Below are 27,969 nucleotides of genomic sequence, written 5' to 3'. Positions count from 1 at the left end.
GCAAAAGAGTACATGTAAGAACCCATCTGAGTTTGGGATTGTTGGAACAAGGCTTAGTCTTGGTCTATCCTATTGGTTGGATTGTTTGAAAACTGCTTTATGTACCGAAGATTTAAACACAGCATTTGCACATAGCTGTGCACCACACAATGGGTGTTAGCACTACTGTGTATAGACACATGCTTTAAAAAGTCACGTTTTCCATATATAACTGCTAGGGAACCCTCCTAAGCTTTCCTGTTTCTCATAGCGCAACGCAGTTGCACACTGCTGCTCAGAGAGCAACCCAGCTGTGCTTTTTGAGGCACCAGGTGCAAGTTTCTAACTCTAAACCTCCAACAGATTAGCTGATTTTACTAGCTCTACAACAGAACCTAGTCCATCTAGCCCACCCTCCACCACTTATTACAGAATACACCTGGCATAATGGAAGGTCAGTTTCCCACCATTTCTCCTTCCAGCCTGATTGACTTGGGCATCCTGAGGCAATGTAGCCAATTACCTCGTGTATACAAACAACCTACTACTCTTAAAATATGCAAATACAATATGTGAGATGCACCTATGCTATGAATCTGGACTCAATGCTTTCTCTCATGTAACAACAAACCAAATAACAAGCAGGTTGTCAGCACCCACACTACACCTCCCAAAAACATACCAAGCACACAACACACAAACCCACATATGCGGAGGTACTCACTAGAAATATACCAAAAGAGCAAAGACCTCCCAAGCACAAACCTTCTGCACACAATATGGTCCCAACAGCACCCACTACACACAACACAAGCAGCGTCTCACACCCAATAAGTGTCTACGGCAAAACGTATCTAAACCAAATGTCTTGGTCATAGGTGATTCCATAGTGAGAGACAGATGTCCCCCTCATTAGGCTGGACAAGAAGGTCATGGTCAGCTGCTAGGATCTGCCAAATCACACATGCTCTCAAGTCTCTCAACAACAAATACTGGCATAACTTTGTCATAGTCCAGGTTGGAGTGAATGATTTCAGACATACCTCACTGGAATATATGAAAAGACGCAAGACGGAGCTTTCAGATTGCATGTTCCAGACAGGTATGTCCCTAGCCCTAAGCAGCATTCTTCCCTCACCCAGGATGATGCCACAATACAAACAAAAATGACTGACTTCAACAATAGGCTTAACTTCTGGTGTCAATCCAGGGGGATCCAGTATCTGACAGCCTGGGATGATATGGTTGACAGACCACACTGCTTTGCCAGAGATGGTCTTCACCTATTGCCCCTAGGCTTTAGATTGCTGACAAAGGTACCTGCCTCCTCCATAGTGCCTTTTTTTTAGGTAATGTCATAAGAACAAAATTCCAGATGGAAAAATATCCTCCAGAGAAACAAATTCAGGGTTTTGCTGCTTAATGCTAGGAGTCTAAATCAGAAACTGCACTCACCTGAAGCACTTCTCACCCTGGAAGATGCTGATGTCTGCACAGATACAGAGAGATGGTTCAAGGCCTAAGAATACCCCAGCCAAGCAGGGCTACAATGCCTTCCACACATTCAGACCACACAATGAACGTGAAAAAAAAAAACAAGGGAGGAGGAGTATCCATCTTCATTAAAAACATATACACCTGCAGATTGGTTAAACAGTATGACCCCCTAGAGTTATTACAAGTCCGACTAACTGTAGGCAAGCGAAAACAGTCCTTGAACCAAATGCAAAAAAACAGTGCAAAAAACAGAGGATACAAGAAAAAGAAAAATAATCTGGTTCCACACAGCAGTGAAAATCAATATGTCCTTTATTGTAGTAGGTAAGCACTTTCTCGGAATAACATCCGCTTCATCAGACCAACAAAGACAGAATAGCAGTTAAATTTTTAAACACTAAAACATCCAATCAAAAATCAGATAAAATGTGCATCATAGCTAAAAGCCATGTGATAAAATACATCTGTAGAATATATAGATCGTTAAAAAATTGAATAAAGCAGACTAAATGAACAATATGTACTTAAAACTGGTAACAATAGTAAAAAATAATAAAAGATGGACTACTGAAACGTATATGATAAAATATTAAGAGAGAGATCAATGCTTTAATGGCCGTGCTTTAAAGGAAGGGTTTCAGGGAAACTCTGTTGTTTAAACCAGGAGGTTTATCAGCTTGAAAGCACAAAATCCATTTCTGTTCACTGGATTCTGTTCTATTATTTATGTCACCTCTTCTCTTGGTACTATGCAGAATCTCTAGTACCATAAAGCTAAATTTATGTTCTTTACCCTCTTTAGCGACATGTAGTGATAGTGCGCTGGTTTCTTTAACATTCCTGATATCCCTAAGGTGTTCAAGTATTCTATCCTTAAACACCATTCGTTTTCCCTATGTAAAATGAGAAGCAGGTAGTACAATAGCAAAAATAGACATTTTTTGTTTGACAATCTGCATAAAAAGCAGTATCTATCTTAAAACCCAAAGTGGGATGTGTGAAATGATTACCAATATGTATATGTGTACAGGCCATACAATTCCTACACATATATGTTCCAAGTCTATCAGATATTATAGTTGATTTAGTATTAAAGGATTGATAAAAAGCAAAATCTGGCTGTGTGCCAATGACCCCATTCAACTCATGTACAGTAGACAGAATATCCCAGTTCTTTTTAATATCATATGCTACATGCACATTACTGGCAAAGGTCAATGGCATCCTTAGTTTATTCCTAGAGGTATCAGTGGAAGCATAACTTGAGAAAGTACTGTCAATATTATCCCTGTTGTTAATACTAGTGGGGAGGGGGGAAAAGTATGGCTGGCACTTACCTGATCTATGCCGCCATCCTTCTGCTATTTGAGCATCAATAAGTTTACTACTATAGCCTCTTTCTAAAAATTCTTGTTTAAGTGTTTGTAATGCAACAATGAGACTATTGTCATCATTAAAAGTCTCATAGTTCGAAATATCTGTCCTTTCAACACATTGAATTTCGTATGATTCGGATGCATACTGCCATAGTGTAGAACATTATTCTAACAGTTTTCTTATACAAAGGAGTAGACACAGTGGATAAATTATTTTTAGTAATTTTAACATCCACAAACTCTACTTCTTTATCAGAACATTCATAGGTAAAACTCAAAAAAGTATTCAACTGATTTAAGTATAAAAGAAACTCTTGTAGCCGCTGCTCTGAGCCATGCCACAACAAAAAAATATCATCCACAAAACGTTTATACCATTTGATGTTAACCTGGTATTCATTATTCAAAAGTACATGTTTAGCTTCCCAATTAGCTAGGGATAGGTTGGTGTAGCTATTAGCACAAGCTGTGCCCATAGCTACGCCAACTTTTTGTGCATAATAAACATCATTAAAAATAAACACATTGTTTTCTAGGATGATTTCCAAAAGTGTGCAAATAAGTGTCACCTTAGTATCAGGGGTGTTTCTCTCACACAGCAATTCTCTGACATTTTCAATTCCCCATTCATTGGGTATAACAGTGAACAATGATTCAATATCCAGAGTTACAAATAAACATTGTCCGAAGATAATTTCATTTTGTTTAGATAGCTCATTTAAAAAACTCTTGGTATCCTTTAAAACAGTGCTACAATTAGCCAAGGCAGCATGCAATGTCTTTTCTACAAAAATAGAAAGTGGCTCAGTTACCCAACCTCGGCCTGAAACTATAGGGCGCATAGGTGGAGTTAAGGGATTCTTCTGTATTTTGGGTAGACCATATATCAATGGGACTGTTGGATGTTCCACCTTGAAATACTCAAACAGTTGCTCAGATATGCCTGTTATTAATACATCAAAGATCAAAAACTGTACTTTTTCTATGACACTACTGAGTATATGCATAGGTAAAATGGCATTCATATCAACGTCACTGAGATGACTTAACATAGATTCTATATTTGTCCTTGTCGATAACAACAATACCACCTCCTTTATCAGCTGGACGTATTTCTATACTATTTAGTTCTTTCAATTCAACTAGAGCTTGTAACTCTGCAGCTGATAAATTACTAAAATTATTAGTTTGCTTATCTAGAGACTTCTCTCTAAGTTGTTTTTCACAATGGTCAATGAACAGATCTATAGTAGAATTACTAGGTGGTATGCAAGTGCTGGGCTTTCTAAATATACAATCAGCATTATTAGAATTACCAAACATAGCTTTAAGTGTAAGAGTTCTGCCAAAAAGGTGTAGGTCTTTAATTACCTCTGTTATATCCATTCTTTGAGCCGGAACAAAGGTTAAACATCTGTTTAACACAGATAATTGTGAGTCAGTTAAAGTGGAGATATTGTGAACTAAGCTTGTTTGGATCTCTTTCCTGACCTTATTTCGTCCTCCTGGCTGTGTAGTCATAGTGTACATTGATTTTGCAGGCGATTCCTCGATCTGCCTCTTATAGGCAGAGGTTCTTTCAAGAAAAAATGCCCACGGGTGGAGCCTGATAGTACAGAGGCCTGCTCTGTGGAATTCGAACTCGCACTGGAAGCCATGCTTGTTTTAGGTCGAACAGCTGCAGTGCTTGTGCTAGCATCAGAGTGACTGCTTACAGCAGCTACAGAAGTATTTAGGTTGACTACTGAAACAATTCCCTCACTTACACAAACAATAGGAACATTGGGTAAAAGTTCTGTGGGTTCTGTAGAAGTGGTAGTTTTAACAGCACTTGCATATGCTGCTTGTTCATCTGAAACAGTTGAATGCAATGTAGTTCTGGGTCTTACAAAGCTCTGCCCATTTCCTGTTATATGCTGTATGTTTACCCAAGAGAAGACATTACCTTCTTTAAAATCCTTCAAATACCTTTGTAATTTTTTAGTTTCTGGTAGCAGAAAGTCTCTTGTCATATCCAGTAATATTTTCAAACAACACATCCATTTTATCACCAACAAGTTCATCTGAATAGGTATTGTTAATTATATTTTGCAACTCGGGGATTTCATTAGATAGTTTTAGCTCCTCTGGTTAGCTCCTCTGGTCTAAAAAATTTGATAAGGAGCTGCTTATATTTAGTGCTGCACTCAAGGTTAAGTAACTGCCAGCGCCTAAGTAGCTCAGGATAAGCTTGCCCATAACTGGGCATGGTGAGAACCCGAAGTCCCCTTGGTGCTATATTAAGGCTCAGTGAAGCCTCAAGATGAAAGTGCTGCCACTGCAAGCGCTTAAACTTATAAAGTTTATTCTCCAGATTGCGATAGTCATCTCTGAAAGCTGGAGATAAATCAGGATTATCTGGAGTCAGTGTTGTCTGCATAGAAGTTCCATTAAGTAATGGATTAGTGTGAAAGTCCAATAAAGTAGACAAACGATAGTTGTTCCTCCTATTAGATGGCAAATCCATCGAAGGTAGGAAGTTGTCCAAACGATCCATTTCATTTCCTGCCATGCTTGGTTCAAAGATAAAGAAAATATACCAAACGAAAACAGTCCTTGAACCAAATAAGGAATCAGATGCAAAAACCAGAGAATACAAGAAAAAGAAAAAAAATCTGGTTCCACACAGCAGTGAAAATCAATATGTCCTTTATTGTAGTAGGGACTAAGGGACATGTTGGAGACATATACACCTATGGGAATATGACTTGGCACCATCAACGACTTCCTCAGCTTCTTAAATAGCTGTAGTTGCTCTATTCAACAAAAATGCACAGTCAGTGCAAGGTAAAGCCAGTAAAGTGTTTCTGATTTGCCCTTGCAGACCATTAAATATGGACTAAGACTACTAAAAGAAACAAGAACGATAGAAGTCCATCTACCCATAATGACTACAGCATACCAAGACCTGCCCTCCTTTAGTAATGGAACCTAGTTTAAGAAGCAGAACAAAGTTAGTAACTTGTAGACCAGCTCAAAAACAGGGTATACCACGCTACAGTAACATACATCACTGCAGATTTCTTCAGCCATAACATCTAAGGCAGTCATTCTTAAGTTATGAAGACTAGTAACAAACAGCATTTTAGGAAACAGCTTTAGCTTCCTTACTTTGCAGCAGCAAACCTGGCTTACCCTAAGCCATTTTAGCATCTGGTTGAAGGCCTCCTGAAGTTTTTTTCTTGAATGCCATTTAGATTACAGTCTACAGAAAAGCAGACTCATGTAATGTTGTAGCAAAGCACTGATGGTGTACATCTTGTGCACATTTTTATACAGGGAAGGTAGATAGAAGAGAAATGAGTAAAATAAAGCTTGCAGTACTCCACAGGGAAGGTAGATAGAGGAGAAATGAGTAAAATAAAGCTTGCAGTACTCTACAGGGAAGGTAGATAGAAGAGAAATGAGTAAAATAAAGCTTGCAGTACTCTACAGGGAGGGTAGACAGAAAAGAAATGAGTAAAATAAAGCTTGCAGTACTCCACAGGGAGGGTAGATAGAGGAGAAATTAGTAAAATAAAGCTTGCAGTACTCTACAGGGAGGGTAGATAGAACAGAAATGAGTAAAATAAAGCTTGCAGTACTCTACAGGGAAGGCAGATAGAGGAGAAATGAGTAAAATAAAGCTTGCAGTACTCTACAGGGAGGGTAGATAGAGGAGAAATGAGTAAAATAAAGCTTGCAGTACTCCACAGGGAAGGTAGATAGAGGAGAAATGAGTAAAATAAAGGTTGCAGTACTCCACAGGGAAGGCAGATAGAGGAGAAATGAGTAAAATAAAGCTTGCAGTACTCTACAGGGAGGGTAGACAGAAGAGGAATGAGTAAAATAAAGCTTGCAGTACTCTACAGGGAGGGTAGACAGAAGAGACTAGAGTAAAAACAACTTGCAGCACCTTGTAGTTTGCTGCAAGAAAGATCAGACAAAATTCCATGATGCTGATTTTAAGCAACAGCTTTAAAACCAAAGGCATTCAGCCTGGACAGTACCAAAGTATGACTTGCAGTGGTGAAATATTTGCTACATCAACATATATACAGTTAATTTCTTCAAGCCTTTTCCTTACATGCTAGTAAGTGTCACTATGGCACTATTCATGGCACATAAAGGCCAAAACAGTATAACTTGATCTGGCTCTGATCTAGATATGCCATGAGCTGATGATTCACTTTACTTTTGCAAGGGTCCTCAGGAGTGGTGGTGTACTGCAATCATGGCAGTTGTCATAATGGTACTATACATGTCATCTTCCCTATTTTGGCATCACGTTTTCATTTAAATTCTGCTAGACATACATCTGGTTTGTTGACTTCTTGTTCAGCTAATTGAAGACATTTTGTTAACAACACATCTGGTCATCGGGAGAACATTATTTTAATCATGTGTGATAAAAACAGCGTACAAGTAGACAGAAAATGGATGAAGGAGGAACGTAATAAGCAGTTCAATTTGATGTGGCACAACATGTGGAAGGAATTGAGTAGGTTTCAATATAAAAATAATCAAATATGTGCAGAAACTTTCAGCTACTTCTAATCAATTTTCTTGAGATTTGGAGTGGCAATGCTATAAACAGTAGTCCCCAGTATTTCATGTATCCAGTTCCAAAAATTCTTAGTGGAGTTAATGGTTTCATCTTGTAAGTTATGGAGTTCACTGTACAGATTTTTGAGTGTTTTGTGTTTGTGAAAAGCATGCCACTATTCACTTCGCTGCAACATTAGCCCTTTTGGGTTATGGATTTTCCAGGGGTGGAAGTGGTGTTAAACATTCAGTATTACAAAATGACACAGCCACATCATCAGCAGTAGGGAATGCAAGTAGCAAACCTCTACCTTACCTCTTACTGATTGAATTCAGCAGAATCAGAATTCCCAGTGCAGCAAATGTCCTAAAACATTGCAATCTTAGAATGTGAATATTCTCTCTGATGTCAAAAACTGGGTGGCAATCACATATGCAAATCGGCATAATTACAGAGGAGGCTGCAGTCTACTAACCAGCCAAATGTTCTTGATAACCCTAAATGCTCATCATTTTTTGTAGGTAGCACAATAAGCTGCGACTGTCCATATGACTCTTACAAGAGAAAGGAAATCAATAGTCATAATTAGCTGGCCTAAGTTGTTTCTAATTAACCAAACACTTTTCTAATTAACCAGTCAAACATGCCATTGTCATTCTTTGCATTCTCAAGGGGTTGGTAGAAGCAGACTAATGAGTTTCATTTCCAAAAAGAGACTAACAATATTTTTATCCTCCTTGTAAATAAGCAAATAATACTGTCTTCTTGCAGATCTGTTGTTCCTTGAGAAGAAAAACAATGGAAAGCATATAGTTATATTCTCGTTTATGGTGGGTACAGAAAATATTATAAATGTGGCAGCTGTACTCTTATTTTCAGTGTGAGATAGTGGGAAGGGCAAGCGGACGGCAAGCAAAAGTACTTCAGACACAATGTGTGTTTGGGATGGATTTGGGTCATGAACTTCCATTGCTGTTGCCACACTGCAAAATCAAAATAAAGTCCTTAGCAATGGCTCTGCAATCCTAACCAAAGTCATGTCAAAAGACCAACATGATATCACTGTAGGTCATTTGATACGAGTCCCACAAAATGTGTGGCAGGAAGAAGTGTAAGCGATCAACTGGCAAGGAGGCCAAGTGTAGCTGCCAGTAAGTGCTGGCTGCAACTTTGCAAGCTTGACTGTGATCCCTATGGAGTAGCAAAAAGTCACCAAGACAAGGGTAAATTTTGGCTCCCAGCAGCTTCTGCTGGGCAGCTACAGTGGACAAGCACTTGATGAACACTCTGTGATCTCAAGGAGAGCCCAAACTGAACGGTCTGAAATTACAATTGACTGGCTCTGACCCAAAAGGATAGGAATCTCCTGGGCTCCTAAGCCATTCTGACATGAAGACAGGAATGTTGGAGGTCTAACCACACATCTAGTCTCTTGGCTCAACAAGGACAGATGGACTATAGTAAGATATTATAAAAGGCTTCTCTGGGACCACAGGTGTTGAGGTAACAAACCTAGAAGTGGTTTGAAAGTCTTTTGTCTTTTTAGTACTTAAAGAATCTACATACAATCACAACTCTTCTGGTCTTTTTTGAAGAAAGTCTAAAATATCCCCTATTTTGGCTTGTTTGATGAATGGACACTTCTGGCAAGGGTAAGGATTATGGGACTGGTGTCGACTGAAATGGAATCCTGTTACTTCCGGCTAATAGTCTATCAACCTGCATTGTGATCAATTTCCAAGCTGACATATGGGGAAAACAACTGGCCCAAATACCTCAGGAGGGAACATTCAGGCAAGGCATCAGGGCTACCGTTGTTTATCACCTATAAGTGAAACATGACTGCCCAGTGAATGCCAAGGACCCTTGCTTCTAGAACCACGTCCCTTTTAGAAAGTGTCATGCGTGATGGGGTTCATATGAGACTGTAGAAGGTTTTTCTCAGTGCCACACCTGAAATTTAGAGGAAGTGGCCCATCTACAGCCCTGAAAAAGAATTTCGAGTTGGATAAAATGCAACACTTATCTGCAAGGATTTTGCTCCATTTCTCTACACTCATTTAGCTATGCCTTAATTTGTGTTCCAAACAAATATGTCCCTTTACATTAAGAGTTCACAAATGCCACCATAATGTCCTTGCTGATGTCCATTAGTCTGAACCAACAATATCAGAGGACTATAATAATTAGATCCCAGTGCTCTGGCCTTAAATTTTTTTGAAATAAACTCCAAGTGTTGAGACACCCAATGACTGGGAATTAAGTTTTTCCTTAATGGGTCCATAAAAAAACTGTGACATTGTCTGGTGCATTCCAATGAAGACATTTGTCTGCAAATCTAGCATACAAGCTATATAGTTTAGCTCCCTTAAAGAATATACAATGAGTAAATTTCATAGATTCACAATCACCAGGCTAGCTGCCCTTGTGGGCCATTTTAAGCCTAACCAATTTCACCTTTAGTGCTTGAACTAAACAATCCCATCTGGTTATAGATTGCTCTTACCCATCCCACAGTTGATAATTACATTACCCCAAATGGAAATAACTGCAATCATAACATAGATAATTTGAGGGGACCCATGCATGGGATAGAGTATTTGGAAGCTGCATCTGTCCATTAGGAGTACAGGGGGTAGCCCTGGGGTACATTTTCTGTTTCCCATCCATACATCTAAGTTGCACTTGAAAATGGACATGGATGAACTTTATTTTATGTGGATGGGGAGTGTGTTTCATAGTAGTGGTATCCCCTGCGAAATATACCTGTCCCTCCAAACAGTTCTGTTGATGTTGCAGATCCCTAGACCAAGTATTTCTGATGCCATTTGACTTGCTGATGTGCAGCAAATCCATGAGCAATGGGTTGGAGTACACCTTGTACGCCAGACACAGGTCACTTCTTAGCAATCTGTAGGATAATGAGTTTAGTGACAGGGCTTTGAGTTGGTCCACGTAACCTACGTAGGACATGTTTAGACCTTATCATCTTTTTAGGAAGGTATCTCTGTGGGTATTCCAATTGCTGCATAGGTTTAGACAGATACATGCTAAAGAGGGCATTATATTAAATGACGGGCCTAATGAGGGCTGAATAAAGGGGGTGACATCCCTAGATCTAGACACAATCCTTTAGTTTATAAGCTGTGCAATAGAGATGGACTTTCAACAACAGGGACTTGCTTGTCAAAAGTTAGGTCACTGTCCACATAAGTTCCCAAATCCCAACAACTGGGTCACCTCTTAGGAGCATATTGACAATGAAGTAGCTCCCTGAGGTAGATTACTTCCCAAAGGACATAATGATACCAGTTGTATATTTGAGACAACCCTTCCTGCAAGATGGATAAGCTATTTGGAGATTCAATGGCTGCTCCTATCTTGCAGTCATTTCCATCTTAGTCAGCCAGAGCCCTTTGGTATTGGATTTTACTTCAGAAAAGTAGATGCAAAACAGAAGACGTCTCAACAAAGAACCCTGGGGGAATCTACTGGTGACCGGTCACTTTGTGGGGGTAACTTCCCCTATTTTGATTATCTGCATCTTATCTGTGAGCCAGCTGGCAATCCAGTGGGCGAAATAAGGGTTTATTCCCAGTTTATTTAGCTTTTCAAGTATGTCTGAGTGGGGAATTGTTAAAAAAGGTTTTGGCTAGGTCGAGATATGTAGTGTGTACAGTTTTGCCTTCATCCATTGTTTGCTGACCTTTTATGCAGGGGAATGGCTGCAGGTGTTCTCCTTATGTGCTTGGCACAAACATGTATGGAGGAGGAGATTGAACAGAGTTGTTAGGGGTGTGGCTAAATCATGCTTCATGCAATTTAGGATGAATCCAGAGATATTGTCAGGAACTGTTGGTTTTCAGTGTTTGATAGCACTTTTAGGACTTGGTCTTGTCTGATAGCTGGAGGTAAGCCAGTTTCAGGTCCATCTTGAGGGACAGATGGAGGGAAGACAGGAGTAAAGTTAGAGGTAAATGTACTGGCCAGTAGGTTAGTTATCTTCAGCCTCAGTGTCGGTAACATTCGCAATCAACTTGATGCATTGCTGCACTGTGCTTTTGAGATTACGAACACAACTAACAAATGCTTTGTGGTAGTCTTTGGCTTGGGTAGCTATTTCAGCCTCAAATTTGGCTTTGGTAGATTTTATTAAGATCCTGTGTTTAGTTTATTTCAAGGGCTCTAACATTCTGGGAATTAATATTGGTCAAAATTATTTTATTTTAATTAAAAGCTTGTTGTTATTATGGGCTTGTCTTACATTTATTCCTATGGATACAACTACATCTATGCAGCCATTTGCATGCTGGTGTAGTGTATTTCTGCATATTCAGTGGAGTTTGATGGGGATTTGAAGCTTGCCAATGTATCACTTAGGAGAAGGTAGTTTGCTTAAAGAAATTTCTAAAGGTACCTTGGGTGGAAGGGATCTCAGGTTTCAGTTTTGAAGGGAATAGAGTTTCTTGTTCAGGTTCTTAGCATTGATCTGTAACACCCTCATATTTTTCTATGCTTGTTTTGTTATGTTGGCATCATCCTTGGAAAAGGTAGAATGCTGTTCAATGATAGCCTCATACCCTGTTTTGAACACACAGCCTGAGAACTCCATCATGTCTCTCTTCATATAATCCACGGAGGTACATCTTAAGTCGCTGGCACTGTTATGAACTATGACACAGTCATACTGGTTTTTGTTGTTCAAGGACTTGAGTGCTTGTATGATCTGATGGATTGTGTGCACTGTGATAGCCTTGGTGAAGTGGGCTATGTGGTGTACTGCTGACAATTTTGGTGTCAGAGTTCACTCAGTTTGATTTTTGTCCCCAAAGACATTATATATTTACAGGTCTCACACACTGAGTTACGCTGTTTGAGTAAAGAGACGATCATCAGACAGCAGGAAACAATTCTAAAAGTGTCAAAAGATATGCATCTCAATCAGGCTGGACAGACAAAGTTGTGGGGAAGTGCTGGTTTACGATACCAACCGGAATGCCTCTGGGGGCAAGGGTAACTATAAATGCTTAGAGTTCAGATTTAGAATAATGTTTGGGTGGACTTGCTACTGAGCATGGAAATCTTCTACTACCATCAAGAACCAGTCAGCTAATTATACAAAAAAATCATTAATTTAATACTAAAATCAGTACAACTATTAGTACAATCAATATTAAGAAATTTTATTAAAGGTCTTTTAACCTGGTGAATAGTTTAAGGGTGAGAAACTTTGCAAAATGATACTTTTGTGCTTATTGTAAACAGCCAATAAGTATGGAGAGGAAGGGAATTATGTTGTCTAATTGTCATAAGGGGCTAGTAACAACAGATACACCGGGTTTAAGAACACAACTACAACAGGGTGGGGAGCAGGGGAAAAGAAAACACTTATCGGACTTGTAGAACTATTGCAATGTAACAGTAATTTCAAAAAAATCACAGCAAACAGTAACTTTGGAATTCACAGACCCTTAGCTTTGAGCTGACTGGCTTGGAACCACCCCAGTGCAAAGCCAAGTCCTAAAGTAGCCTGACATACACTCAGTACACAAGAATGAAGCCAGAGCATAACAACAGTTTAGACCATTTAAAATCATAAATGCAGTGCAACTACATACTGGAATTACTAATATATGCTTAAAAACCTTAGCTAAAGCAGTTACAGAATGTTAAAATAAGTTAAACATCAGATCAAGAAATTAGAACACTTACCTGTATTTCTCCGACTAGTAGAACTATGACAATGCAATATGCTATTTCCATTTCTTGCAAAAAGTAATCCATTACTGTGGATTCTTTATTAAAAGATAAGCTCATGGCTCGGGGGGGGGTGCAAATCCTTTTGAGAAGCAGCAGATGAAATCATCATGTATGGAGTAGGTGTCTCTAACCAGAAACTCCACTCCCTAGGAGTCTAGAGTACATAGTCTACTTTATTCAAATAAAAGCTTTTTAACAGCTTTTTTCCATATTGCATTTGTAGTGACTTCAAGAATGCAATAACCTTCTGCAAAATTTTTAAAGATACAAGGTCTGTGAGCATTATGTGGCGCATCTCCATAGTGTCCCCTAATTTTGGGACTAAGAAAGTGGTGGAGATGCGGAGGAATTTGCATCTTGCTCATTATAATTAGCAGTAAGAGCCTTAACAATCAAATCAATATGGTTCCACTTGGATATTGCCTTCTTCTGCATTCCAGATGGGAGGGAATTTGCAGATAATGGAGGCAGCAAGAGGTCATAGAAATATCTGTTCTGCGGGATGACAGGTTGCATAACTGAGGGATCAGGCACAGACTTTTCTGGCTGCAATGCAGATACTTGCATCAAAACTGAGCCTTACAAGTAAATCAGTCTAGGAGGACTGTTGTGCTGATACTAAGCTCAATGCCAAGGAATGACTCTGTACTAAGAGGCAAAACTGAGTGCCAGACAAGAGAGGACAGACAGTGACACAAAGGTACTCTGTGCTGGCAGCATGGACCCAAGTATTGGACCCAAAAGCATTATCAGCACCAACACTACAGGCATGTTCAGCAATACCACTGGAAGGGTCAAAATTGGAAACCTCGACACAAGACAACTGACACTGAGGGCAAGGCCACTGAAAAACTCTGGTATCAAGCCATAATCTGGGTGGGTTGAAACCTGCATTCTCAGGAGAAGAGTCTCAAACTGTGGGTTGAATGGAGCAGGAAAGCTTCAATGTCCTGTTCTTGACAAAGCACAACGATGTGAGCTCACCAGCACAGTTAATACAGTGAAGAGATAGCAGAAAGTCTTGCATTTGTCCTGAAAAAGAGCCATGGCCAACATCTCAGTCAAAATCAGGTATGCCAGGGATAAAACGGTGGCTATTGGTATTGATGGCTTGGGACATAAAATTAGAGAGATGTCTTTATCAGAGCCAGCCAAAATCTGACAAATCAAATGCATTATGAGCTTTTGATAAGCATGACGTAGGAGAAAAGGCTGCTTGAGCAATATGTAATGAAATTGACAAGTCATCTCTGCTCTGGACCTTGACAATAAAAAGGTTGAGTAGGAAATCCTAGAGTGCTAGTGTAGCCTATGTTTCTCCTTACCTGGTGAAAATCTACAACCATAAGAGGCTTTGATACAGGGGAAGAAAAATGTTCTTCACGTAGTCAGATTTCCTGAAAGTGTGGTAGAGGGAAAAATGATGCCGTTAATACAAAAGTCATATAAAGTGGAAAAAGTAACAGACATTTTTGTTCTATTGATATGCAGCCAAAAGCAGACAAGGTAGATCTAGAACAAGAAAAGGTAAAAACACTGAAGGAAAAAAATGGAAAAAATTTGAAAGTATTATAAAATTAAATCCGAATCAAAGAGAAGTCTCTGTTGGGATTACTCTCAAATACTACAAAATTATTATTCAAAACCACCACATGCAGCCTTGAGTCATTTGAGAACTACCCATGCTGAAGCATGGCAACAAAGATCTGGATATGCACTATGGTGCATTACGCAATATAACAGGAGGATTCTTGGTAGCCTGTGAAGTTTTACCTGCTGAGCATCCCCAACTGCCTGCAGTCCTAGCCATGCTATTACAAAGTATGAACTGCTTCTTACTAGATCTTTACAATAAAAGTGTATACTTTGAGGAAGACTGAACATAAAAGAAAAAATACCTCAGACGAGTCATACAATATAAATCTACTGGAATTAACTTAGTTGCAGCTCTTTTAGACAGATTTGCAAGAAAAATGTATTTCTCAGAAGATTCCAAATAAATAATTTTAACTGAGAAGTTCATAGATTAATCACCAGTAACTAAATGCTTTTTCAGCATTAAGATCCACCAACAGTGGCATTTTTTAATCCGCTTCCCTCTGGATCATAACCGTTATATTAATTTTGTTAAATGCTACCTCCCCTCTACAAAACCACAATGATCCATATCTATCAGTTTTGATAAAACCTTTCCTAAAGTCTTAGCAGGTATAAACAAATACTTAATCATCATGGTTTAAAATTGAAATGGATGTATATGAAGCTGGGTTTGAGGGGTCTTTATCCACTTTAGGTAATCAACCAACACTGCTTTCTTCCAAAATGCCAACACCCTCTCTTCCTTTTTTAAATACCTTTAAACAAAAAGATCTGGAAAATTATCATTTTCTTCCATCCTAACTTCCAATCTTCCACAAGTATACCATCTATTCCAGATTATACATGACCATTTTTATCTCACCGCTCCCCATGTTAAAACATCAATTGTTCAGTCTTGTCTTCTTCTAACTTTTGCATAATTAAGTCAATAATAAATACTTCCATTTCTACCTTTTCTTGGTTTCCACATTCTGTCACCTTATTTGTAATACCTCTATAGGGTCTCAGGGAACCTATGAGAGAAAAATAACCAAAGTTTAGTCACAACCTTTTGCTTAAGTTGTGCTAAACATATTGGTACTCTGGAGTTGATCTTAAAAAGTATTGCTCAACAGCAGCCTGTCTAAACTTGCACATATTATCCAAAAACAAAGTGCTAACGTGAAAAAGTGTGTGTAGTTGCTCCTCTTGTTCTGAGATATTACCCTTCTTGTGCAATACTTTAACCTTGGTCACTCTCTCTAATTGCCATTACTTCTTTCCCATACTTATTTCTGTCATACTATCCCTTCTGAAGAGATTTCCATCTTCCCTATTAGATCTCAAATCATTTCCACTATCCATTCTTTAAAGTCCTATAATTTCAACAGGTAACTGCCAATGTCTCATTTTTACTTCATTACCCTGCAGTTTTATCTTAAGTGTTTAAGTTCTATGAACTGGAATAGTTGTTGGTTATGTCAAAGCTTTTAATTAAATGTAGATGCTCTTGTGAAATTAACATTTGCAGTCTAGCCCAGGTACTGCACTTTAAATAATAAAATGTAAATTCTGGACTTCCTCCTACTGAATTAACATCTTCAGTACAAAGTATTCTCACATTTCTTCAGAAAAGTGCTCTTTTTTTATACTTTCCCACCACATCCTCTCTATTGCAAAATCAGGTTCCAATCCCCACCCATAAATAACATTTCCTGTTGAAAGCTCACTGTTTCTCCCAAAATTCTCTTACGCTCCATAATAGTTTTAGGTGGAATATAAATATATGCCAGCATAATCTTCCTCTGTCAATAACCTCTTAGTACTACTAATATACCATTAGTGTACTTTTCCTCTTAGTACTAATACACCATTAATGTACTTTTCCTCTTCTATCACTACTTATACCCATCTTGCAATTAGTATTACTCCCCTTTTTCGACTGTCCCTGATAGTTTGTTGAATGTGTACCCTAAAATTCTTCTTTGCTAAACTAACACACACTCTATCCCGTAACGTTACTGTCTGCACCATGTACGTATTAATCTTTCTTTCGGCTTCTCCCGGTTAGGGGTCGCCACAGCGGAACTCCGATCAGCTAATGATTGGCAGTGGATTTTTATGGTGCTGAGTTGTCAGCCCGATGCTCAAACTTCAAAGAAGGCAAACCCATTCACACACATACCTACCTGCATGTCTTTAAACGTCATTCGACCTTGGGGAGGACATGCAGACTCCACACAGAAGGCGCTTCATCCGAGAATATAATCAAATGTAAAATAAAAAAAATAAAATAAAAAAATAAAAATAATCTTTGCTTTTTGTCTATAGATACAAGGCTTATTACAATGCATGTTAATACTGACAAAAGCAACTATTAAGACCAAAAGCTATTCCTTTCACTTACTATACACGATAGTTCATTGGAATATGTTTTCCAACTTGCAACTTTTCATGCACACACAAATGGCAGGCAGCTTCTCATCTCTTTTGAGCCCAGGTCATATTTTTCTATACCTTTCATTTCAAAAAAATACTAGTGACAAAAAGCTAAATATATTTAAACCATTTCTAAATCTTTTTACTCACAGCAGTTACAGAAAATTATCTACACTTTCCAAAAAGAAAGTTTACACCTCAATATGTGGGCAGTTGCTCCAAACAGACAAGTAATACCTTTGGGTGCATCTATTATAAAATTTGGTTTGATCATGCCGAAAGTGCACGTTAGAACCCATATTCCTACTCATGCACCTCTTGCCTTGTCCTATCTTTATTCTCCTTTGAGATATGAAAAACAACTTCCATGCTCCAGTAAACTTAAGCTTTTATCCTTACTAAAAAGTACACTGGCTACCCTTAAGTAAATTAAACTGTGCAAAGTTATATTTAATGCACTGAAATATTAAGGCTGTTGGGAAGCACCTACTTGCATCCATAATTTCAAAATTAATTTTGAACAAACTGTTTGCCATTTCTCCTTTAAATGATAATTATAACAATTATAATTCTCTCTATGCATATTTCCCAATTCATTGCTTGCACCAAAGCATTTGCTAGTGGAAAAAATTAATTTACAAATTCAAGAGATGATCTGTGCAGAGTTCATTCAGTACATACTGGTCAGACGTCTTATGATTAATTCCTTGCATCAGTTTTCCTTTTTAGTTGAAGACAAGGAGCAATTGCTAATGGAAAACAACTAATAACGTTGCAAATGCAAAAAACTACCATTTTCATGCTTTGCATCTTTTTTCATATTTCTCTAGCATATTTGCTTAAAACAATCGATTGTCTGTGGCTTAGATTGTATTTTTTAATAAATAATGCAATCTGTTCCTTGTAGTTTAATTTATCTAGAAAAGCAGAGCTTAACTCTACTACTTTTGAAACAGTTCTTGGAAACCTCATATTCAGCCAGTCTTTCCTTCATTTTAACACCTGATGTTTGCAGTTTTATCAGCTCACCTGAATAGCTATGTAATGCTCCTTCTATTCTTCCCAGCCTTTTATCATTTGACTTTATTTATATTCCTCCAGTGTCTCGATTATTTTAAATACCACTGAGTTCATTTGATTTATTTTTTTTCTCTAAACTACTGGAAGCCATCTTCTATACTAAAGCTGAAACTTAAACCTTGCAGCTGGTCAGCAAATGGCAGTTCTAGCCTGACATTTTTTGTTCTCTATTTCTGGTTGATTTTCCCTTTCCTTCTCCAAAGCTCTCCTTCGCTGGCTTCTAGGTAGTGTAATGACCTGTCAGTAACCACATTTTACACAAACTGGTAACTTTAACTGGCTTTTAGTTTTCACACAGAGAGCTCTAATCAACCTGCTGCTCAGTGAGCTGCCATCTTGGACGTCCAGGCCAAAAGGTCTGTTGAACAAACTCTAGGGCTACTAGCCAGCAAGGAGCTTAGTGCCTTAAATATCACAGGTACCCAAGTAGTCCTCCAAAAGGTATGAAATGATGGGCTGAATTTAACTGACAGGATGAGTTCATTCCGCAGATGTGGAAGCCTGAGACAAAGAGGCTTTGTTTAATGATACAGTTTTTTTAATTTATTTTTTTATTAATTTATCCTTTGTTGACCAGGTTAGTCCCACTAGGCTTGTGGCATCTTTTCAGGGAAGACCCAAAATGGTATTCACACTACTAGGGGAAATTTGATCAAGGCATTGGAGAACTTCTACTATTCTTTTAAACAGGTGCCATAGGATCTCTTACATCCACTTGCACTGCCACCAACTCAAATAGATGGGCCCTTGATTTAATGTTTCATTAAAGGGGACAGCGCACTCAGGAATGCAGCACATCTCTTAACACTGTAGTGCAGTGTCAGCAATTTGAAAATTAATCTAATCACCTGCACTGCTGAGTCACATTTTTGCTGAGCTTGAGTATCTTTTTTTACTTGGTCACCAGAGGGATATTGCAACAAAAAAAAAAAAGGTATTCAAACAGTAAGGAATCCTTTTATGTCAGGCACAGATTCTCTCTAAAAAGGTGATAAGCCAGAGGAAATATAATTCTATGGTTACAAGACGAGCCTTGAAGCTCTTTGGGTCTCCTGGCAAGACATCAATGTGCCCTCGACAATGGCGCCCAGTTTGTGAGTAGGTTACAAAACAGGGTGTACAGTACTCTACAACTGGTGCGATAACAGTTGTGTAAAAGGTGGATAATTACTTTTCTGGAATGGATGAAGACATGACTAGTTAGACATCTACACATGCTTCGTGGACAATGGTGGCTACATGGGCATCAAATGAAAGCTAATCATATTCAGTATCTTATCATTTTTGTCAACTTTTAGCTGTTTCTCATCAATAACATATATAAAAAGTTTTTTTTTTTTTTTTGACAAATGCCAGATTACCACATTTTTTGAAAATGAAGGCAAGGGCATTTTTACTAACCCATTCATATGAAGGCTGTATGAAAGGAGGTAATGTTAGTGTGAAAGTACAATGCTCTTACATTTGCAGTCATATGCATCTGTCAAGTAATTCACTAGAATGAGATTTCACATCTGTTAAAAAAAGGAGTAGTTCCAGTACAGGGCATTGAAGAGTCTTATGAAATGTTATCAACTGGACCAACACAATAATCAGCTGGAATTCATTTTCTCCTTAAATTAATAAATGGTAGTACCTTTGGATTGATTTCTGTAATTAAGACAGGTGGTTTTAAACATTATGTCTCCACATGAAGCGGATAAAGGGAAATAACAATAATAAAGCTATTAAACATCTCTGGCCAAGTATTATATTTTAAAATTAGATAATCTTACATTTTTATTACATAAAATAGAAATTTCTGGGTACATCATGCACTTTTAAATTTTATATTTTTATGAAGTATAATACATATAACACTATGAAGTAATACCAAATCTAATACATGGGTCTCAAAGACTGTCACACCCCAAGGCTACACAACATTTACTGATTAACTTTACAGTGATATAGCATCCACTGTGAAGAACATACATTAGCAATGTGTTAAACACAACTTTAGAAAGATCAACAAGCTTTTTTTAAGAGGTCAGAAAATGACTACCTGAAGATTTGTACTTGGTTTTAATAAGAGACCATTTCGTAAACATAAAGAATGATCTTTTTTTTTTCCTTTACCTTACTAATGCTACATACTTTAAGTATCATGCATAGTTATATGTGCGGAAAGAACAAAAAACAGGGTATAACCATGTCTTCCTGATTTACTCATTTTGGTAGAAAGTACATAAGACCCTCTATACTCTGCACATGTCAGCTCTCTTCTTACATTCACACTCTTAAAGAAGAGTCCTCATACCTCTCATCACTGGTCTTCTATACTGCAGAATTTTTCACTACCCCTCAAAATAATATAGCTTCTGCATAAAACTTGCTTGTTTCCTTCTGGGCTCTACCCGAAATGTTAATCAGGCCTCCTATCACCTTTACTCCCATAAGTGGGAAAGAATATAGTTTTACATTCCAAGGATTCCGATGGACATAAGCCAATAGTCAATTTTGCCGGTCTCATTTCTAATAGCCAGAGATATGTAGGGTTCAATAATTTATTCTGGCAATTCAGCACAGAAGATTAAGACTTTGGGCTGCTAACACGTTTTGTCCTGCAAGTCCAGGGTTTGAATCCTTCAGTCTCTACTTGCCATACTGTGCCCTCAAAAAGGCTTGTGCCAGGCATGACGAGCAGTTAACGGCACTGTTTTTTAGCTCAACTTTATTTTAACATCTCTGACATGATTTTTACTAAAAAAAACTCAATTAGAACATTTCAAAACTTCATGGATTTATAGTTGAACATCCACTAAAAGATTTACTACAAAAAATAACAAATTGGAAACTCTAACTGCTTTTCCCCGTCAAGAAAACTAGAAAAAATGAATTGTCTCAGAATGAGCTATTCTAAGCCCAGTGTAGAGGACAGTACAATGAAAAGACATACAGGCTATACTAAGTAACATCAAGTTATCTGTAAAGATAGATACATTAGAAAGCAAAATGTACAATTTTTAACAGGAATGCAAAAAACGTTGAAGTGCTGAGTGAATCTCAAACAATCATCACAAATCTAGAGTACAGAAGAGGCAATGCCCGACTTTGATGGAAGATTACTTGAAAATGAGAACATTGAATTTCTTCTGAAACAAAATAACTTATTCCAAGAAAAAAATAGAAGACTTGGAGCAGATCTAGAATAAATAACATCAGGATTAATGGGATGCCTGAAAAAGAAGAGGGACACAATATGATTCAATTGCTTAATACCTGGCTGCCTAAACTTAGAACCTGCCTGAAGCTTTTTCCTTTGACATTGAAAGGGCACATAAATCACTTCCCAACTCTTTTTTTTTTTTTTTTTTTTTTTTTTTAAACACCTTCACCAAGGTCAATGATCATAAGATGTTTTTCAAGTCTAAGCTGCATGGACTAATTATTCAGTTAAAATTAAACTACTATAAGATTTGACAATGACTATTAAACATCAGTGATGTCAAAAAGAAAAGCATGTGTGGCACTAACACTTAAAGAAAAATAATAGTAAAGCAAAACTCGTGCTTCCAGCAAAAATAAGGATTCACCTTACGGAAGGAAAGACAATTTTTAACAGCTTGGAAGATGCAATGGACTTTATACAGAAAAATAAAATCCTAGAAATGGACTGGACTCTATATAAAAGACAAAAAACAGTAAAAACCTGAAGGACAAATGAAAATCAATATACTGTATTTCATGGTTATGAATTCTTATTAAAGAAGTGCTTGAATACATTTGCTATTACTTTTTACATGGTAAATCACTTATTCCTTTTCCTACTTCAAATGGTTACTAGATTCCTTTTTTAAAATGTTAGAATGTGATTCTTTTAGCTATATACGAAATTAAAGCCACTTATTTTCATTTAAATTTTAAAAGGTTAAACTATTAATTTTACTAAAAGTTAATCATTATGATGAAACTTATCTTAGGTGGCACAGTTTCTGATATCTTAGCATAACTGTCATGTATTATTAAACCAAATAGAAGATGCAACAAATGGACACTAAAGAGGCATGTTAAGTTGTATTTTGGGTTCCTAAAATGGTCCAGTAGGGTGCTACCGATAGTATACTTTACATGCAACAGTACCCAGGAAAGGCATGCTATGTTATAAACAAAGTATAAAAAATACAGCTTTCTTCATGTAAGAAGCTGTAATTGGAATGATATTAATTACAGTAACATTCTTACAAGTTAAACCTGGATCACACACAAATTAATCTTTTAACACAAGTTTATATGCTAGGTCGCCTTTAAAAATGACAGCTTTACATTAAAAATCTCATACAAATAGTGTTTACAGAATCATTAAATGTTAATTCTTTAAATACAATAGCTTTTAGTGATTAAAATACTTTGAAATGTTTTTGTCGGTGTTTTAGTGATCTGGAGATGTTTGAGGGATTAACGTGTAATGTACAGGCGGCTTGGATTCACTTGCGAGTGTTTTTATGTGACCTGTAACTGATGGATTGTTTACGTGCAAGCTCTTACCATGAAAACCAACTTAAAACAACTTAAAATCATGAATACTTTTGTGATGCTGCAGGAGTTCTGAAAATTCTAAGAACTCTCCAGGTTATTTCTTCCTGTCTAAATAATCATAATATTTTGAATCGTATGCTAAGATGTCAAAGAATTAAGCAATAATCCATGCCTGGGTGTGGGTAATGCTGGATTTACCCAAGGTTAGTGTGATTTGGTCACGAGGGCGAAGCCCGAGAGGCCAAGCAAAGACAACCATGGGTAAATCCAGCATTACCCACACCAAGAAGTGGTTTATTGCTATTATACAATGACATTTAAGAAAAAAAATACTTACTTTTCTTAAATAATGGCATTGTATAATGCCTCCGTGCTGCTCTTCTGCAGCTGTCTGGTATTCTGCGGCAGTTCTGATGTACTGCGCATGCGTATGCTTACGCAGTACATCAGAGCTGTGTGTGGAAGCAACGGAGAAAGCAAGATCTCCGTTGCTTTTTAGAAACTGTCTCTCTATGTTAAAGGAGTTTAACATAGCGAGACAGCTTTAAAAAAAGCAACGGAGATCTTCCTTTCTCCATTGCTTTTTTTAAAGCTGTTGCGCTATGTTAAACTCCTTTAACATAGCGAGACAGTTTCTAAAAAGCAACGGAGATATTGCGTTCTCTGTTGCTGTAAAAAAAAAAACAAACAAAAAAAAAAAAAACGACTTATACTAACGGAAAAAGTCCAGGAGACCGGACCTTTTTCCGTTAGTACAAGTCTTTGACTTACAACTCGCACACTGACCAATCAGCGTGCACGTTTTGGGAATATTAATTGGGGGATGTTGTATCATACAAGTTAGATAATAAGCAAGACAGTGAACTGCATTCTAAACCACTAAAGTTATTACATAGTTCTGCAATAGCACCCAGGAAAGTTGTGATACACTGTTTATTTGCAAGCCCTTGTCATGAGGACCAACTTAAAGGAGCTTAATTAGAGTCATGAGCACTTTTATGATGCTGTGGGTGTTCTGAAAATTCTAAGAACTGTCCAGGTTACTTCCTCCTGTCTAAAAGTAAATAATCATAACATTTTTGAACCACATGCTAAGATGTCAATGAACACAAGCTAGATACTAAGCAAAAGACAGCGAACTGCATTCTAAAACCCTGGCAGTTATTAAATCAGTTCTGAATGCTTGCAGTGTACCAGAAGAATAGTTTATATCCTAGCATATAGAAAGACACTTGATATCCCCAGTGGTGGTGCTGCGGTAGCATTGTCACCTCACAGCAACACGTTGTCCCGTTCGATTCTCAGCTAGAGCGTCTACTGTGGAGATGTGCGTGAATGGGCGTACCTTCGTTGAAGGTTGTGCGTTAGGGCCGGCAACTCAGCACGTAAAAATCAACTGCCAATCATTAGCGGACCAGAGTTCCGCTGTGGCGACCCCTAACCAGGAAAAGCCGAAAGACACAACAACATATAGAAATACACTTCTGAAAAAAAAAAATAGGATTGTGTTTCTCTGTTATTCTTTCAATTATAACAAAACTTAAAAATCAAAGAATTTATTATAGAAAGTTTGAATCTTAAAACGGAAGATATATCAGATGTTTGTTCAAATACTATCAGACATAACATTTAAGGAAAACAGGACTGATTCCAACAGTAGTAGTAGATGAGAGTATCAAATATACAAGGGTAAGTACAAATGTTCTGTTGTATGATACTCTACACTAGGATTATAGCTAAAATATAAAACCTAGGAATATAGTACTAGTACAATACATAGTATACAAACAGAAATAGAAAGTGATCAGAATAAGTAAATATGTATATAATTAAAGAAAATAAATATGTCTACAAGGGTGGGAAGCTGGCAAAGCGGTTTAAGGTGCTCACCTTACTGGCACAAGGTAAGGGATTGATTCTCATTTGGGATAATTGGCTGGGCTTGGAATGGCTTACAAGGTTAGTTAGCCTGATGCTAAATTTATGAACTTTTGATCCTATGAACAATTTTATACATAGTAAAATATAAAATATAAAAAATATAAAATCATCTGCCCTATAAATTAATAAATATGAAAGCAACAATTGACTTTCTCCCTATAGTAGACCAGGGAGATAATGTGAGTTACAGGGAAAGAGAACTTTAGAGACATTAATTTTGGTCAACTTATAAAAAAAGAAGATTCTGAACACCTGCTTAACTTTTCTTATTCATAGTAACTCAGTGATGGGCTTAAGATTATGCGTACTAATAATATGAGACATTAATATGAATCAGAAGCATGAGCTACGCATCGCTAGTCTAATGCAGAGTATGAGAGGTAGTTCGTCCTTTTTCAAAAACAAAAAGGAAACCGTTATTACATGGTAGAATGTTTTAGGGTTATATCATTAAGTAATTTTTTCAAAGGTTTTGTCCATGGCTGATGATTTCACATGGTTATATATAAAGTATATAATAAGTTCATTGGACCAGTTTTTTTCTCTGTTATACAAATGTCTGATTTTAAATGCATATCTATTAATATTACAGGATTGAATAATCCAGTAAAGAGGGGGAGCCTGTTGAAATACTTGCAATTACATAAAGCTCAAATAGTATTTCTACAGGAAACACATTTACTTAATAACAATGTAAATAAACTTTCATTGAACAATTATTTGGTTTCAGCAGGTTCTGGCTTTTAAGCTAAAACAGCTAAAAAATGTACAATAAGCTGGTTGCATAAAAGTGTGCACACCCTTAAACTAATACTTTGTTGAATCACCTTTTGATTTAATTACAGCATTCAGTCTTCCTGGGTAGGAGTCTATCGGCATGGCACATCTTGACTTGGCAATATTTGTCCACTCTTCCTTGCAAAAGTGCTCCAAATCTGTCAGATTGCAAGGGCATCTCTCATGCACAGCCCTCTTCAGGTCACCCTACAGATTTTTTATTGGATTTAGATCTGGGCTCTGACTGGGCCATTCCAAAACTTTAATTTTCTTCGGTGAAGCCATTCCTTTGTTGATTTGGATGTATGCTTGGGGTCATTGTCGTGTTGAAAGGCAAATTTCCTCTTCAGCTTTCTAGTAGATACCTGAAGGTTTTGGGCCAAAACTGACCGGTATTTGGAATGGTTCATAATTCCCTCGACCTTAAGTAAAGCCCCAGTTTCAGCTGAAGAAAAGCAACCCAAAGCATGACACCACTATCATGCTTCACCGTGGAAATGGTGTTCTTTTGGTGATGCGAAGTGTTGCTTTTGTGCCAAACGTACCTTTTGGAATTATGGCCAAAAAGTTCAACCTTGGTCTCATCAGATCATAACACATTTTCCCACATACTTTTGGGATACTACGTATGATTTACAAATTTTAGCCAGGCCTGGATGTTTTTCTGTGTAAGAAAAGGCTTCCATCTTGCAACCCTATCCCATAGTCCAGATATATGGAGAATACGAAAGGCTGTTATCACATGCAGTACACAACCAGTGCTTGCCAGAAATTGCTGCAGCTCCTTCAGTGTTGTTGCAAGTCTCTTGGCAGCCTCCCTGACCAGTTTTCGTATTGTCTTTTCATCAATATTGGAGGGAAGTCCAGGTCTTTGCAACATCACTGTTGTCCCATATTTTCTCCACTTTTTGATGACTGTCTTCACTGTGTTCCATGGTATACCCAATGCTGTGGTAATTGTTTTGTACCCTTCTCCTGACTGATGCCTTTCAACAATGAGATCCCTTTGATGTTTTGTAAGCTCTCTGCGAACCATGGCTTTTGCTGTAGCAGGCAACTAAGTAAACGTCAGAAAAATCCTACTTGGACAGCTGAACTTTATTTGGGGTTAATCAGAGTCTCTCTAATTGATGGCAGGTGTGTACCAAGAAGACTGAATGTTGCAATTAAATCAAAAGGTGCTTCAAAAAAGTATTAGTTTAAGGGTGTGCACAATTATTCAACCAGCTTATTGTACGTATTTTATTTTTTATATTTTTCCCCTAACAGATTTGTTTGTTTTTTCAATTGAATTGTACAGATTATAGGTCACATTAAAGGTGGGAAATGTTTTGAAATTATTTATTGTGGTGTCTCTTTCATATCACAAAAATCTGGCTTTTTAACAGGGGTGTGTACACTTTTTATATCCACTGTATACTGTTGAAAATTTAAGGTGCAAATACAATCAAGATTCTGAGAATTGGTTAATTTTACAAATATTTAGAGACATTGTGAATACAGAGATTAATAAGATATTTAACCTAGATAAGAAATTGTTCCCCAAATTATTGGGATTCTTAATAAATATCAATAACAATGCAATGAAAAATTAATATTTGTCACAAATTTATAAAATTCTTAAGTCAGATTTCAGAAATTTAGACAATTCCTACTGGAACTACTCTTTAAAAATTAAAGAAGACTTCTCCGGAAGAATACAAGAAAATATTAAAATTGAAAAATCATTTCTTCAGAAAATTTTCACTTGGAAATTCTTAAACAGAGCTTTTGTTATACCTTACAAAATTACAATTCTGTATAAATCAAATAGAATTAAAAGATGGAAATGAGATTCCAAAATAATAGCCAATTACATGTCATCTCCCTTTTTGGAAAGAAATTAACAAAATTCAAGATCTATGGTCAGATTCAAGATCTATGGTCAGATAGATGTAATATTTCTAAATCTTTAGTTTTATTTAAATGCTCTGATTCCTGAGATAATTCCAAAAACCCAAGTGCTGCTTCTTTAGTCTATTCTTGCTATAGCCAGAAAAGTATTTTCTAAAAATTGGAAAAGTAAGGTTACCCCTCTAGTGTTGAATTTATTAGTATGGCAAAAATAGTTTGCAGTAGTGAACTGCATACTATAAAGATGAGAATTTCTAACATTAAATATTCACATAATTAGTGGTTGAAACTTGCTTGAAAAATATTAATTGTTACGTATAACTTTGATTTATTTATCAGCTATGGACCAATGTAAATATTTATTTGTTTCAGAACAGATTAATTTATTGTTTTAAAACCAAATAAAAAATTAAAGCTATGGACCAATGTTAATATTTGTTTCAGAAGATCAGATTAATTTATTGTTTTCAAACCAAATAAAAAAATTAAAAAAAGCTTGTGCCTAGGGCTATGCCTGGATAACAAAGGAATAAAACATTAAAGGTGAATCACTGTGAAAAGCCTATG

General features: G+C 37.1%; 1 protein-coding gene across 1 annotated transcript in view; it reads right to left on the bottom strand.

The window, feature by feature from the left end:
* The window catches only part of LOC122791689 (glyoxylate reductase/hydroxypyruvate reductase-like), a 348,466-nt gene that overhangs the window by 222,956 nt on the left and 97,541 nt on the right, over positions 1-27,969 (bottom strand). The gene's annotated exons all lie outside the window — the stretch shown is intronic.

The sequence above is a fragment of the Protopterus annectens genome, chromosome 17.part0 (assembly GCF_019279795.1).
Source record: "Protopterus annectens isolate FY-2018-M chromosome 17.part0, PAN1.0, whole genome shotgun sequence".
Lineage (NCBI taxonomy): Eukaryota > Metazoa > Chordata > Ceratodontiformes > Protopteridae > Protopterus > Protopterus annectens.
The sequence above is the reverse complement of the archived record's forward strand: the minus strand, read 5'-3'. Positions and strand labels throughout refer to the sequence as shown.